At 46.2% G+C, this 15,603-nt stretch overlaps 1 protein-coding gene across 1 annotated transcript in view; it reads right to left on the minus strand.

Moving 5' to 3' along the window:
* The window catches only part of ANTXR1 (ANTXR cell adhesion molecule 1), a 126,053-nt gene that overhangs the window by 38,808 nt on the left and 71,642 nt on the right, over positions 1–15,603 (minus strand). The gene's annotated exons all lie outside the window — the stretch shown is intronic.

Here is a 15,603-nt window from a genome sequence, read left to right on the forward strand (position 1 = left end):
TCTACCCAACCTGAAGGATGTGAGTGGAGCCGTGGTGGGTTCCTTTCTCCGTCGCTACCAGTACGGTGCTCACGGGGCCACATGTCCTTTCGCGCACACGTGCTGCGCATGTGTGCGCACTCCCTGCGATGCCCAGCTGCTTGTTGGAGCTCGCACAGGTGCACAATTGGTTGGTTGCTTTAAAAACCGGTATAGAAAGTGGGCGAGCCAAACAAGCCACCGTACAGATAAGCTGTCAGCTGCTCTTGGCTACTATCAGTACAGCCGTACCAGGCCATACCGGCCAAAGCCCACCACTAGAGTGAAGTGGATGGGATACAAAAGCCAAGTTTGCAACTCTGGCTTTTTTTCAGATGCATTGGACACTTTTGGAGTCTCCCTCCCCACCCCTGTGGATGTGCTTCTCTCTCTCATTATCCATCAAGGATAAATACTACAGGGTCACTGCAACAGCAGCCAAAAAAGCTAATACAATCCTTGGTTGTATAAGTAGGCATAGAATCAAAATCACGCGCAGTATTAGTACCGCTTTATAAATCTTTAGTAAGGCCACATCTGGAATTCTGCATTCAGTTTTGATCACCACATTACAAAAAAAAAGATGTTGAGATTTTGGAAAAAGCGCAGAGAAGAGCAACTAAGTCGATTAAAGGCCTGGAAGTTAAACATATGAAGAACGGCTGCAGTATTTTGGTTTGGCTTGTATAGAGAAAAGAAGGAGTAGGGGGTGACACGATAGCAGTGTTCCGATATTTGAGGGGCTGCTACAAAGAAGAGGGGGTCAACTTATTTTCCAAAGCACCAGAAGGCAACAGATGGAAGCTAATCCAGGTGAGAAGCAACCTAGAACTAAGGAGAAACTTCCTGACAATGAGAACCATTAACCATGGAACAGAAGTTGCCTTCAGAAGTTGTGGGTTCATCACTGGAGGTTGTTAAGAAGAGACTGGACAGCCATTTGTCTGAAATGATATAGGGTCTCCTGCTTGAGCAGGGGGTTGGACTAGAAGACCTCCAAGGTCCCTTCCAGCTCTATTCTGATTGATTGAGAAGTATGAAAATAATCTTGAAGAAGGAATTAAGAAGGAACTTAAATCCCATAAGATCATAACCCGTTCATTTTCCCAAACTCCCTCAACTTAATGGTCTTAATAGTTTTTACTATATTCAAATCCAAACTTCTGGCAAAGGTTCCTATCAATACATTTGATAAATTTGGTAACTCGGCTTATACTGTAGTCACCCTGTGAAATGTTGCTGCCCTCACTGATCATATTGTTAATAATTGTATCCTTTTCATTACAAAGGTGGCATTTACTGTTGCTTCTTACATGTTTAATTTTTGCCTTCATGAAAATAGTTGGCAGCTAAAAATAAAACCTTTCTTTTCATTCTTTTTTTTAAAAAAACACTCCCAATCTTAAACATGTGGTTTGATGAAGGTCTTTGCATTAAGGTTATGGAAAGTGGCTTTCCAGGTTGGTCAGAGGTGGGTGGCTGCCTGTTCGCACCGGCTCTGGCGAACTGGTTGTGGAAATTGAGACCGGGTCACCGAACCGGTAGGGACGGCAGGCTGGCCACGCCCTTGAGCCGGTTCCCCAGTCACCCATGCTGTTGCAAGAATGTTTTTTAGTCATTTTATAATGTTCTGCGCATGCAAAGAACAATTTACAGGCAACTGTGCATGGGCAAGCAATGTGCAAAGAGCTTCCACAACTGAGGATGTGTGTGTGTGTCTCCCTCACCTTTGTCCAACACCTGTTGTATTTTCCCACCTGGGAAGAAAAATGGTTTGGGAAGGGGGACTACTGTGTTTCCTCAAAAATAAGACTTATAAGCCTTATTTTCTTTTGACCCCTGAAATAAGCGCTTGGCCTTGTTTTTGGGCAGGTCTTATTATTTTTGAGGTGCAGGAGGAGGCGAGCGTGGTCACCTCATGGCTGCTGCGGTGTTGCTATATTTTCAGGGAGGGCTTATTTTCAGGGGATGGCTTATTCTGTTGCATGCACTCAAAAGCCCGATTGGGCTTATTATCCGGGGAGCTCTTATATTTGGGGAAACAGGGTAGTCCAAAGTCACCCAGGAAATTTGAGGAGGGGATGCTGACAAATCTTGGTCTTCCTATTCCTGGCTCAGTCCTTTCCCTCTGCACGACTCTTTCAATCTGTCATCCACATATACACCTGCAACCTACATTCTAAAAAGTCAAGGAACTGCAGATTTAAGTACAGTATAAGCTCAAGGGGGCCTTATAACAGAATTATGCTTGCCATTTTTGTTGGTTGAGTTGAGAGAGAATACAACTTGGGCCTCCCTGTCCCTTCTCCAGTAGGCCAACCTTGGTCTCACCTGTATGCCACTTTCTATGTGTGTGTACAGTTATTGGTGTGAGTGTGTGTGTGTGTGTGTGTGTGTATTTATATATATAGTTACAAGCCCCGGTATGCCCAAATATGGGAGGAAGATCACTACTTCCATTCTCTGTCCATCGGCTCGTCACAAGAGACCATCCAGACAGAAACCCAATATTTTTACTGTTGCCTTTGTTACATTTTGTGTTGTATTTGTGCTGATAAATAAATAAAGGGAGACTAGTATAGATCTATTTCAAGCTATTTAGCTCTCATCAGCTAGCCATACCCTTACTGGGATTCGAACCTGTGCTGTATTGCATCTTAGGCAGATGTGTTAACCATTAAGCCACAGAGTTCGACTCCCTATCAGCTAAGCCAGGGTGATAGGTATCTATTTAGAGTTACAACCCCCGGTATGCCCAAATATGTATCTCTCTCTCTCTCTCTCTCTCTCTCACACACACACACACACACACACACACACACACACACATATATATATATGTAATAAATCATAACTTTTTAATGTAAATCCTTAGTAAATCGAAGGGAGATAGGAAGAGCAATCTCTTCAAGACAAGATCCTGGAGCATCGTTCCAGCTCATGGACTGCGCATGATCTGCACACCAAATTTCCAACCTCCGTCTCCCAGCCTCTCCTCAGCCTCACTCCGAAAAACTGGTGGGTGGTTTGTTCTGATTGGATACCGTCTTCCTTTCTTCAGTTCCTTGAAATATGACATTAAGTAGCCTGATTTTTGATGCACGGAGAGAAGAAGGCTCGGAACTGCAAAACCCTGGAGTGGATTTAAGAAGATTCCTCCCCTTCCATCTGATCAACAGTTTTCCTTTCAAGAGGAACTTCCATGGGTGCCAAAAAGATTTTCATGTGAAATGTGAGCATCTCCTCAAGAGCTGCTTTTCATCTGGGCCTTGGCAGGGAGAGGAAGAGCTGACTCCTTCCTCTTCCTCCTCCTCCTCCTCCCAAGGGCCACCCAGCCTTCCTCTTCTCCAGGTCAAGAACTGAGCCTGCAAATTCGTGCAATTAACAGCTTCGTTCCCCCTTCTGATCTCCTGTGACTCTTTCTCCAGCTGCAGCAGACAGCTCCTCCGGCGAGGGGATCTCAGTAGCAGGATTTAGGATGACTTTGGGCTTACAAGTGACCCAACCTGGGCTCTGGAGTAGAAGAGACATTTCAACCTCTTTTGCCAAGTCAAATGTGCATACTATGGCTGCTTCTATTCCCCATATCCTTTATCCTGTGTTGAGTCCCTTGGAAACCTATGGCTGAATGTCTCTATTTGTTTTAAGGCACCGGGTTCTGTTTTCAACAAACAGCAAACTCCATTCCGCTCCTCTCTCTGCCTTGCCTTAAGACAATAACAGTATAATAGAGTTGGAAGGGATTGTTCTGACCCAGGCTTCCCGAAACCATGAAGCAGACTCCTGGTCCTGACAAAAATCCCTTTTATTAATTGACTGTGAATTCTGCTCATTCACATCCAGCAAAGTCTTTCAAGGGAGGATTTGCAGTCACAGACCTTCTCTGGCTTGAAGAGCTGCCAGGCCGATCTCTGCAAAACTTGGCAAGGAGCCTTGGAGAGTCACAAATCAATTAAGTGAAGTAATTGTCTCCTGCAAACTCCACTCTCCTTTTGCTCCTCTGTTATTTCCTCTGGGATCATCCACCTGTGGCCTTACTCCCAAGCCGACCTATGTTATTTAGCTGTTCCCTTCGTCTGGCAACTCTGTGCATGTGTACACTGGGAACAGGCTCCAGCTGTTCCTCTGCCTCACTGATGTCTGACTCTGAAGGCAGCTGATAACTGGCAGATGGCTCTGGCCCCCTCTCTGCCTCCGACACAGAGTCCTCATCTGAGCCTTCCCCAGACTCCAAGACTGGCCCATCTTCCTCTCCAACCTCCTCATTGTCTGAATCTGCTGCCAGCTCCTCTGGCCACTGGCGGGCCACAACAGGGGTCTTGAAGGCTCTTCTAGTCCAACTCCCTGCTCAAGCAGGAGACTCTCTACCAGGAGTTTCCAACTTTGGCAATGTTAAAACCTGTGCACTTCAACTCCTAGAAGACTGGCTGGCTAAGGAATTCTGGGAGTTGAAGTCTACAGATATCAGATAACAGATTAACAGATTAATTGAGTTGGAAGGGACCTTGTAGGTCATCTAGTCCAACCCCCAGCTCAAGCAGGAGACCCTACACCATTTCTGACAGATGGCAGTGCAGCCTCTTCTTGAAAGCCTCCTGGGATGAAGCTCCCACAACTTCCGAAGGCAATTTCTGTTCCATGGGTTGTTTGTTCTCACTGTCAGAAAATTCCTCATTTCTAGGTTGAATCACTCCTTGGCCAGTTTCCATCCATTGCTCCTTCTCTGGCCTTCAGGGGCTTTGGAGAATAGCACCCCTGCTCTACATCCTTCTGGACAAACGGCTATTCAGTCTCTTCTTAAAAACCACCAGCGATGGAGCACCCACAAATCCCAAAGACAAGCCGTTCCACTGATTAATTGTTGACTTTAAGGGAACCATAATGGAAAGCTGGAAGCCGAAATATGTCCCAGAAACCCAGCTGGATTCTTGTTCAGGGCACCTCCCACAGAATGATCCTCTCCCAAAGCCAGGGGTCTCTTTGCCAAGGGTGTAAAATGATGCTGAGACCTCACAGCTTCACGATTGGCCAGGGATTTTGCTCTGAGCCAGCCCACCTGTCCGATTCAAGCAAGCCTGGGCTTCATTACTAGCTGGAAATGGGACGATTTTGGGGAATGTTCCCTCATGTGGGCTTTCACATCAGCTGCATGTCCTCTCCTGGAGATCTTTGGCTTCAAGAGGCACAGAAAAGAAAGTGGCAAGTTGACAGTTCCCCGGGCTGCCCAAAGAGATCCTTTAGGGATTCAGGATGGATTTCTTTTCTTCCCAAATCTCCTTCATCCGATGGTGCCAGAGGATACTTGGAGCCAAAGGCAACTGGCAAAGTTCTGAAAAACCTTTTGGCTTCTGCTGATGCTTCTGTTTATTTAGGCCCAGCACTGTTTACATATGAACAGAATTGCCAACCTCCAAGGATAAATGCTGTACAACCTGCTGCAGGAAATTAAGAAAATATGTTCTGAAATAGAACCCCTGGAGCCATTTCATCCTAAGGTCTTCTTTACACGTGAATCCGTACTGGAGATTGAAAGTCCACCACCTGCCTCACCCAAAAACCTTGACAGTATCATGGTTGGACTCCATCCTCTCAGGATGGGGGATGAATCACATCCATAAACTGATGTCATTTGCCAGGATCCAAACCTCATTGATGGACATGCTATCTTCATGTAGTTAGTCTCTTCTGGAATCTGGAAACCTATTTAATCACAACAGAATTATCTGTTGTGGAATATTTAGCAGACTTGAGGTCCAGCACCCTCAAGTTCCTAATAACCCACATGTCAGGTTTCCTAAAAATGCCGTAATTGGTTCATGAGTATCAAGCCAAGTTTCAATACAAAACTAGTCATTTATTAGGAGCATCATCATAGGCAAGATCTTTCCGCACTCAGGTCTAAACTTTGTTTGAGTTATAGCTGAACTTTACCCCTGTTTCTTCCCACTCCTCAGTCTGTGTCATAAATCACATTCCCCAATGAGGTACATCCCTCCCAAGCCTGCTGCAGTAATCTGAGAGCCCGACTTCAGCCGGCAGTATGCCTGGAATGCGCTTTCCCCTCCCCTTCTGTCACTATGGCAATGTTAGCAGTTGACACCACAATTTCCTCTTATGCCAGTACCTCAAACCTTGGCAGCTTGAAGACTTCAAGTCTTCAACTCTCAGATAGTTCCAGGGCGCCAAAGTTGAGAAATGCTGCCCTATGGCATTCATCAGATTCCCTGCCCATTCAACTCATTTTAAGGAGAAATGTTGATGTTAAAAAGAAGTTGGAATGCTGCATAGATCATGTTTCTAGTATGATCCTTGTTTTCCAGAATATTTCAGAGTCCCAAATGGGCCCGCAAATGTTCTCAAAACATAAAAATATGAGCCTTTCCTTGGAAGTGGGACCATCTGTTTAGAAAAATAGAAGCTGTGGGGAAACCTCTGTGAAGAAGCTTGTTGGATGATCTGTTGGTGTTTTGCAATGGGCAACCATTTTGTGAATGTGCCCGTGACATATCACTAGAATTCCATATGTGTGCCTTAGTCCAAAAGGTCATCAGGAGACCCATCAAAAATTCTTCTCTTCCTCCTCTCCCAAGAAGCAGTGAACTCAAACTTTACTTCCTATGATAGATTGTTATTGTTGTTGTTGTTAGTGTTGTTAGTGTCTGACTCATTGCGACCCCATGGACAATGTTCCTTCAGGCCTTCCTGTCCTCTATCATCTCCTGGAGTCCATTTAAGCTCACGCTGACTGCTTCAGGGACTCCATCTAGCCACCTCCTTCTCTGCCGTCCCCTTCTTCTTTTGCCCTCCATTGTTCCCAGCATTAGGCTCTTATAAATCTGTTTGTCTCTCCATCCATCAATCCATCCATCCATCTTTGCTGTTGTTGTTGTTAGTTGCAAACTTGTGTCAGATCCATCGTGACCCCATGGACAATGTCCCTCCAGGCCTTCCTGTCCTCTACCATCCTCTGGAGTCCATTTAAGATCACGCCGACTGCTTCAATGACTCCATCTAGCCACCCCATTCTCTGTCATCCCCTTCTTCTTTTGCCCTCCATCTTTCCCAGCATGAGGCTCTTATCCAGGGAGTCCGTCTTCCTTCTCATTAGGTCTTTGGGTTTCCTCTTCAGGATCTGGCCTTCTAAAGAGCAGTCAAGGTTGATTTTCTCTAGGACTGACCGGTTGGATGGCCTTGCAGTCCAAGGGACTCCCAGGAGTCTTCTCCAGCACCAGAGTTCAAAGGCCTCCATTCTTTTGCACTCAGCCTTCCTTATGGTCCAACTTTCACATCCATCCATTGCAACTGGGAAAACCATAGATTAAACATATGATAGATTAACTATTGTTAAAAGGAATCTCAATTTCTGTGAATTCAGACAACCCAGCATGCAAAACAAGGGAGTCAGTACTTCCAAATACTTTGTCCCTGTGAAAGTTGAGGAAACGTTCTTTTCAAACTCCTTTTGATGCCCCTGAAGCAGCCCAGTAGGACAACAGAGAAGCAGTGCTTAAAGCCATGATGGTGAACCTATGGCACAGGTGGCACGCTAAGCCCTCTCGGTAAGCACGCCAGCCATTGCCCCAGCCCAGCTCCACCGCGCATGCACGCATACCTCTTGCCAGCCAGCTATTCTTTGGATCTCTGCCATGCATGCGCCGGGGCAGGATGCATGTGGGGGCTCTTGCATTGCATTTTGGGGGTTCATGGATATGTGCATCCCCAAAGCCTGGCTTTGGCAAAGCCTGGAAGGCCTCCTGCACCCACCCGGAAGCCAAAAATTGGTGGGGGCATGTGCTCACATTGCATTTTGGGGTTTTGGGTGCACACTTTGGGCACTTGGCACCAAAAAGGTTAACCATCACTGACTTTAAGCATCCCAATAAGCTATGGTTTGTCTGCCATTGGTCCAAAAGAGCACTCTTGCCTCTCCACCCTGGCCTCACTTCCTCCTATTGCTCCTCTCCTCCGACTGCCTGCTGGGGAAGGGGGAGGTCACAGAGAATGGAGCAGGGGCCTCCTTAATTCCCCTCCCATTTCTCTGCATGCCCAGAGACCCCCCAGGCAATTTTCCTTGTCGTAATGATCTTCCCAGCTGTTCCAGCTGCTGGTGGAAACTCTGATTCCAGGTTGCAGGGAAACGTGTCGAAGCTTTTACAGGGGAACCTGGAGACAGGCAACTGTGTTGATCCTTGTTTTGGCAACGCCTGGAGAGGAACATGATGGAAACTCATGCCAAGGGCCCCACCTCTTTGATTTATTACAGGGGGGGAAGAGGTGGACAGGGGACCACCGCTGCCTTCCTTCCATGGAGATGTCCAGATGTGCTTAGGTTCCCTGTTGCAATTCCCCAGTGGTGGGCCATCCTGGATGGGGATAATGGGAGTTATGCTTTTATAGGACAGGAGGTCATATCAAGGAGATTTGACTCGAATCGGATCAGAGAAGTCAAGAGACCAGGGAGATTCAGAGGTGTTTGTGCCACCTATCATCCTACTCAGGATTTCCAGCAGTGTCTTTCCAGGAATTCCATCTGGAGGATTCCCATTTCATTTACTTTGAAGAAGCATATCCATTCCAAGTTCTCTAGCATTTGGGGTTCAAGGATAACTTTTTGACTGGCTGGCTGGCTGGCTGGCTTGTTTGCTTGCTTGCTTACTTATTTACTTAAGGCAGATAGAGTGAGAGGAGAGAGAAGGAGAGAGTGAAAGAGAAAAGGAGAGAGAGAGAAGGAGAGAGAGGAGAGGGAGAGGAGAGAGAAGGAGAGAGAGAGAGAGGAGAGGGAGGGAGGGAAGGAGAGAGAAGGAGAGAGAAGGAAAGGCAGAGAGAGGAGAGAGGGGAAAGAGGAGGGGGAGGGAGTCCTGCCACGCTGTTGAATTTGTGCCTGTTGCATTTGGTTACCTCACAGCAAGGGTGCGAATTTTGACGGCTGAGGAAGCCAGCGTGATTTCTGAAGGAAGCCAGCAAATGATGATTTTAATCAAAGCAGAGCAAATAGGTCAGCCCCCGAGAATCTTTGTGGTGGTTGTATTTAATTAATGGGAGTGCCATTGCCTTTACTCAAATGAAAATTTGTTCTGGCTTTGAGTCCTGGCTTCCTCTTCGTCTTTCTTCTGGCTCTTCTCCTTTTTGGAGCGGGGCCTCCGGCAGCCAAAGGCAAAAAAGCTGGACAGCTCATCACTGCAGTTGTGGGTCAAGAATTGAGGAAACTGCAGGAGACACTCTACATAGGTTCAACCTGATGTGTCCATTGTTCACTTAGACCAGGGGTCTCCAACTTTGGCGACTTTACGACTTGGGGACTTCAACTCCCAGAATTCCTCAGCCAGCGCTGCTGAGGAATTCTGGGAGTTGAAGTCCCCAAGTCATAAAGTTGCCAAGGTTAGAGATCCGTGCACTGGACTATATGCCAACGCTTCCATTGTTGAAAGCCACATTGGTATTTCTAGGTAATTTCTTCCTTTTCCTTTTTCCCATGTTGTTAATAGTCCATTCCTTATGTAGTGTCTCTGGAAATAGCCACGTACGTTTTACCATACTACAAAAATGCATGCCAACCTAGTTGCAAATCGTGTCCCTCCAAAGTCAATAATCTTGTATTTCTCAATAAAATCCACTCTTTTCATCCAAGTTAGTGCAGCTGCTTGATAGTACAAGTCCCACTTTGGTAATCCAAACCCACCTCTCGTTCTTACATCTTGTAGCTTTTTTATATTAATTCTTGCTTTTTTCCCTTGCCATATGTATGGAAATGTATGTAGATTCTGTCGCTTGCTAATGCCTGCTATCTTCTCTCTCTCTTTCAGCATGTAGTGTGTGTTTGTGTGTGTGTGTGTGTGTGTGTGTGTGTATTCGTAGATTTTCACGGGTGTCGGTATGCTGGTCTTGTTGTATTTGGGTCTTTTCCCATGTAAGTTTGAGATTGTCTTGGCAACGTTTCGGCGAGGTCTCACTTGCCATCTTCAGGCTGGGTTTTGGGCTTAAAGCATGGTCGGAGCTGCTGTCTTTCTATAAATCTTGGTGGGTGTGTGTGGAGTGCTGGCTTTGTTTCAGTAAGTGGATTGATTGGCTGTGTAGTTGTATCATGATTGGTAGATATCTCCATATAATATAATTGGAAGGGACCTTGGAGGTCTTCTAGTCCAACGCCCTGCCTAGGCAGAAAGCTCTATATCATTTCAGACAAATGGTTGTCCAATCTCTTCTTGAAAGCTGCCAAGGATGGAACACCCACAATGTCTGGAGGCAGGTTGTTTCACAGATTAATTGTTCCCACTGTCAGGAAATTCCTCCTTAGTTCTAGGTTGCTTCTCTCCTTGATTAGTTTCCACCCATTGCTTCTTGTTCTACCCTCAGGTGCCTTGGAGAATAGCTTGACTCCCTCTTCTTTGTGGCAACCCCTGAGATATTGGAAGACTGCTGTCATGTCTCCCCTAGTCCTTCTTTTCATTAAACTAGAAATACCCAGTTCCAGCAACTGTTCATCGTATGTTTGAGCCTCCAGTCCCCTAGTCCTCTTGGTTGCTCTTCTCTGCACTCTTTCTAGAGTCTCCACGCCTCCACAAGATGGTGCCAAGACGCCACAATCAAACCACGGTTTGGCTTTCATGTGTTGCATCCTTGCAGCTGTCATTTTGACTGCATGGCTCCACCCACTGGACGCCCCCCCCATCGAAAGCTGTTTCCTTATTTCAGTTAAAAACCTGGAAATAAATAGGGAGGGGGAATAATTAAATCTGAAATGAAATTCATTGTGCACCAAATTTGAGCCAGCCAAAAGAAATGAAGTCTGAACACTTTGTAGAGATAGAACTTTTCCAAAATAATGTGGGATCTTATACAAGAGTTTAAGCTACAAAATAAATCTGCCCTTGGCCGCTGCAGTGGAGATATACATCTCATTCGTTCTTTTTCTTGTGATGCCAGACAAAACATCCTTTTATTTTTATCCGAGAAACACAGGGGGGCAAGGGCCTTGTTTGCAAAAGGGCCCTGGAGTTTTCTGTGCCAAGCTAGGCCTTGTTGTAGTGCTCGGAACATGAGCAAATATTTTCCCCTGCTCAGTTTGACTCCTGGCTGAGCAGCGTTTTCGATGTTCATTGAGAATGTACCTTGGAAGCTACCTCTTCAGCTTCCCCTGAGATGGGTATGCAGAGACCGACCAAGGCAGGATCTGCTTTCCGTCTTGGCAACGGCCAAACAATGCACTACAGGTGGCCATCCCCATGGGTTATGGAGTTTTTGGCACTCTCTGAGCTTGATCGTCGGCTTGCAGACATTTCCCAAGCCAGCTAAGCAACAACATCAGTGCAAGGGAGTGTCTGGGTGGAGTTCATGGCTGTGGGTTATATAGAGGACATTTCCAGGATGTCTCAACGTCCTTTGATGCCAGAAACTTTGGGTGTAGCTATTTGGGGGTACACGGCTACTCTGGAGAACTTCCCACCTGAGGTTCAATGCAAGGTCAATCCAGGTGATGGATTGGGAAAGTGATGGGGGGGCTGCCTACCGGTAGAGCTGGCAGCGCCTAAGGCCATGATGGTAAATCTATGGCACGTGTGCCACAGGTGGCGCATGGAGCCATCTCTGCAGGCATGTAAGTTGTTGTGTTATGCAAAACTCCAGTGCACATGCGTGTGCCAGCCAGTTAATTTTGGGCCTCTCTGGAGGGCTGGGGGAGGCCATTTCCACCCTCCCCAGGCTCCAGGAAAGCTTTCAGAGCCTGGGGGGCGGGGGAAAATGGGGCTACCGGAAGTTCGAAAATGGGCTGTTTCTGGCTTCCGGAGGGCCTCCGGGGCCAGCAGAGGCCGTTACTGCCCTCCCAGAGGCTTGAGGAAAGGTTCCAGAGCCTGGGGAGGGGGAAAACTCCTCCCCCAGTATGGGTGTATGTGTGGATCGCACATGCATGCTGGGGGGAGGGGTGTGGTGCGTGCATGCGCAAGTGAGTGGGGTGCATTGCATTGTAGGTGTGGGACGTGCACACATGTGCTATCGTGCGCACACACAGAATTTTGGCACACAAGGACAGAAAAGTTCGCCATCATTGGCCTAAGGGATAAACTCATGGTCTCCTTTTGGGCTCAGTCCTAATATGGAATCGTAGAGTTGAGAGGGGCCCTCAAAGCCATGGAATTTCTCCCTCTTGCTTGATACAGGTGTGCAAAGAAAAGCGCCCCAAGAGATTATGGTCCAGCCTCTCCTTGAACACTTTTGACAAAGAGGTTTCCCGCTGCCTCTTTGCTCTGACATTCAGGACCTTTTCTGAGTCAGAATCTGCTGCCGTGTGTCCTTCACTCTGGAATGATGGAGAAGGTCTTGCCCCATAGCTTTACTTTTCTGTTATTGAAACTGTGCTGCCATCTTTCTTCCAAGACTTCTCCCATCAAAGTTACACAGAGCTGGTTTCCTCAATCTCTCCTTATACGTGCAAGTCTTGGTCCCCTGGTTCTCCTTGTTGTCTCCTTTGCATTTATTCCAATTTGTCTGCATCCTTTTTACAAGGGTTCACACGACTGGACTCTGCAAGGTGCAAGACCTGATTCCCAGGTTGATAAAGATGGAGATGGTTATGTCATATAACAACCAACTAGAGCTATGATGGCGAACCTATGGCATGCGTGCCACAGGTGGCACACAAAGCTCTCTCTGTGGGCACATGCACTGTTGCCAGCTGCTCTTCTGATTTCCAGCATCCACATGCCCACTGGCCAGCTGGTTTTTGTGGGCGCCAGAAAACGGCTTGCTTGGAGAACAGCTAAAAAACAGGTCATTTCCAGGCCATTTTCTGGGCCCAAAACAGCCTGAAAACAGCCCCAGAAAACAGCCTGAAAATGGCCAAAAACAGGAATGCGTGTGCTGGCCAGCAGAGGTTTGGGTTTCCGGTGCTTCCAGTTTGTGCGCTCAGTGCCCCAAAGGTTCGCCATCACTGAATTAAAGGCCTCCCCAGGATCACTTCGGTTTCCTCTTTACCAGGATACAGGAAGGCAGAAAAAGCCTCAAAACATTTTCATTATAATGCACACGGGGAATTAAATGGTGGATATTTTGGGCACTGGAATTCCATTTCCCTTTTATCTCAACAAATCTTGCTAAAGAAGAGTCTGAGAACATTGTACTTGGAAAAAAACTTTTGCTTATTAGAGCAACTGCCGGACAACCTGACAAATGAACATAATCACACACCTACGCACACCTCCGACCACAGACATGCCGGCCAGACTGGGTGCTTCCCACAGCACTGACATTGACGTCCCTTAAAAACCACAATGACATCAAAGTAGCAACATACTCCTCCTGATGTCACTGAGCACAGAACATAATTTTGTTCTTTGCATTAGTCGTCCAACACAAGTGATAAGTCATTATTGTAGTAGACGTTCAATAACTTCAAAGTACTCATGTCGCTGCTTGCCTACCCCACAGCCACCTGCAGACATCAAAGAAAAACTGAGAGGCTCAAACATTCCTTTTATAAAATTTTTTAAAAAAGGAATCCAATTTTGGGAAATGTCGGCCTTGTTATACAACCCCCGAGTTCTTCTGATGAATTATAGCCCCAGCTGGCTCATCTGTGAGGCTTGAAGAAGTGCCTCTAATTTCACTTTTCTAAGGAATAGTGAAGTGGTTTAAGAAACGTGGTTATGATCAGCTCATTTCGCTTAATAATCGCAAGAATTCAGTGTCCGAGGCAAGTGAGATCCTACAGCAGATCAAACAGAGGATCGTAGCAACAATTGCTATGTCAAGTGGAAAATGCCGTGATTCAAACTCTGCATCTGCTTTTTGTCACTGGAAGCATAAAACTTTGGCTCCACCGATCCTTTTTCTAAGAATCTCTAACACACATGCGTGTTTTTTTGACAATTTTTCAACTATTTAATTTTTCAGCTATTCCCTCATACAACACATTTGGTCGGTTAGTTTGTTTTCAACCCATGAACTCATCTTTTATTCAGACTTTCCCTAATTTGCTTTCTTGAATTGCAAAATCTCAAAAGGACCAAAAGTATGAAAAGATCTCTGTGCTCTGGCTTGAAATATATATATATATATATAAATGCAAGCTAAATTAATTTGGCTCCCAATCCCTCCTTCTGTAAAGCACTTCACAAACGAATAAAGATTTCTGCCAAGGTGTCATATAAATACATAAACCCTGCAAATGAATTCTACGCAGGTCTTCAAGTAATACATACATACAGATAGTCCTCGACTTACAACCACGATTGAGCCCAAGATTCCTGTTGCTAAGTGAGGTGGTTGTTAAGTGAGTTTTGCTCCATTTTACAACCTTTCTTGCCACTATCGTTAAGTGAATCATCACAGTTGTTAAGTGGATTTGGCTTCCGCATTGAATTTGCTTGTTAGAAGGTCGTAAAATTGACCTGTGAGTCATTTGCGAAGCATCTGAGTTTTGATCTCATGGGGAATGATTGCAAGTGTGAAAAATGGTCATAAATGATTTTTTTCCAGTGCTGTCGTAACTTTGAACGGTCATTAAAGGAACTGGTTATAAGTCAAGGACTGCCTGCATTATAATTAAATAAAAATACATTACTAGTGACGCAGGTAAAGGTGAAGGTTCCCCTTGGACATATGTGCTTGTCATTCCCGGCTCTAGGGGGCAGTGCTCTTCTCTGTTTTAAAGCCGAAGAGCCACTGCTGTCCGAAGACATCTCCATGGTCATGTGGCCAGCAGGACTCAACACCGAAGGCGCACGGAACGCTGTGACCTTCCCACCAAAGGTGGTTCCTATTTTTCTCTTTGCATTATTTTACGGGCTTTCGAACTGCTAGGTTGGCAGAAGTTGGGACAAGTAACAGGAGGTCACTCCATTACACGCCGCTAGGGATTCAAACCGCTGAACTGCCAACCTTTCTGATCGGCAAGCTCAGCCACTGAGCCACTGCTTCCCTTTAGTGACACAGGTACTACTCCACAACCCACAGGAGAAAAATGCAATAGTGTTTGAAGGTAAATTTTGAAGATAAACTTCAGAAATTGTGGGAGCTTCATCTCTGGACGTTTTCAAGAAGAGACTGGACTGCCATCTGTCAGAAATGTTGTCGGGTCTCCTACTTGGGCAGGGGGGGGGTTGGACTAGATGACCTACAAGGTCCCTTCCAACTCTGTTAATCTGTATCTCTATCTACTAAAGCAGGCATCTCCAAACTTGGCCAATTTAAGACTTGTGGATTTCAACTTGCTAGTTGAGGAATTCTGGGAGTTGAAGTCCACAAGTCTTAAAGTGGCCAAGTTTGGAGATCCCTGTACTAAAGAGGCTTTCAAGAAGAGACTGGAGTGCCATCTGTCAGAAATGTGTTGGGTCTCCTGCTTGGGCAGGGGGTTGGACTAGATGACCTACAAGGTCCCTTCCAACTCTGTTAATCTGCAATAAAAGGCATTAGCATTCTCTTTCTTTGCCTGCCTGGGTTCAAGATGTTCTCAGTGCCTCTCTTTGACTCTCATGGTTGCAGAAATCCTGGCACCCCTGCAGGGGATCTAACGGAAGCTCCCAGTTCAAAAGAGGAAGAACCTGCCTCTTACAAAGCACTGAACTAGCAAAGGAGAAATAGCTTCTTTTAAAA

Source organism: Thamnophis elegans, chromosome 13, assembly GCF_009769535.1.
Source record: "Thamnophis elegans isolate rThaEle1 chromosome 13, rThaEle1.pri, whole genome shotgun sequence".
Classification (NCBI taxonomy): Eukaryota; Metazoa; Chordata; class Lepidosauria; order Squamata; family Colubridae; genus Thamnophis; species Thamnophis elegans.